Here is a 996-nt window from a genome sequence, read left to right as displayed (position 1 = left end):
TGGGTGGGGGGGAGGTTTGGAGAGAGTAGAAGGTAGTGATGGTGGTGGGGGTGGATGGGTGGTGGGTGTGCGTGCATGGAAGGAGGTTTTGGGAGGGGTGAGAGTATTTGCACTCTCAGTGTCACTGTGTGTGTGTTGGGGTGAGCGTTTATCCGTGTGTGTATGTGTGTGTGTGTGTAGGTTGTGAAATTTTTCCTGACTATGAGAGAGGGGAACTGAGAGAAAGATGAGGAGATGGGTGGTTTAGATAATGGCGGCCAGAGAGAGCAGATGAGGGCAGAGCATGTCACACAGAAAGATAGAGTGCGATGGAAGAAGAAACAGTGAATGAAACAAAAGAAGTGGACATTTGATAGAGAGGCGGAAAAAAAAAAAGAAAAAAAAGGGATGAGAGGATGGATGGAGGGAGAGACGCTGAAAGAGTGCCAAAATGATTTCCGATGTGTTCTGTTCCCTTCTTTGTTGGTTACGTTGTGGGTAGCTTTGGCGGCGAGCGCTTTAGGGGGTTTTGGAGGGAACAATGACGCAGAGGGACCCGTCGCGTCTGCTCCAGCTGATAATGATGATGCCTGAAAATGATAACAATAATAAGTAGCTTCGTGTGGAACCCTAAAACCGCTGGCACGTGACGCATACGTCATAGATTATCACACATGACACACTGCACTGGACACACAGACATGGCTATCTCACGTTGGCAGTGTGTGTGAGGGTGGTCAGGGCGAGACACAAAGGGAGACGGGTGGAAATGGGGGGGGGGGTTATGGGCTCGGAGCCTGTCACCTGCACACACTTCATTCATTCGCATGCGGGATGAACGTATGAGATGTATCCTGAAAGTCAAAAACAAAATAAATGCATTTATAGCTGCCCCACTGCAGACAAAAAAAAAAAGAGAAAAAGAATCAAAAGCAGCCACTCAGAGGAAGCTGAACCCTACTGAGAAGCAATATTTTGAAATGTGGTAAAACCTGAATGAGATGGCAGGGAGGGGGG

The sequence above is a fragment of the Seriola lalandi genome, unplaced genomic scaffold (assembly GCF_002814215.2).
Source record: "Seriola lalandi dorsalis isolate HSWRI2012SDOR001 ecotype SW California unplaced genomic scaffold, Sedor1 jcf7180002054672, whole genome shotgun sequence".
Taxonomy (NCBI): Eukaryota; Metazoa; Chordata; class Actinopteri; order Carangiformes; family Carangidae; genus Seriola; species Seriola lalandi.
Note: the sequence above shows the minus strand (reverse complement) of the source record.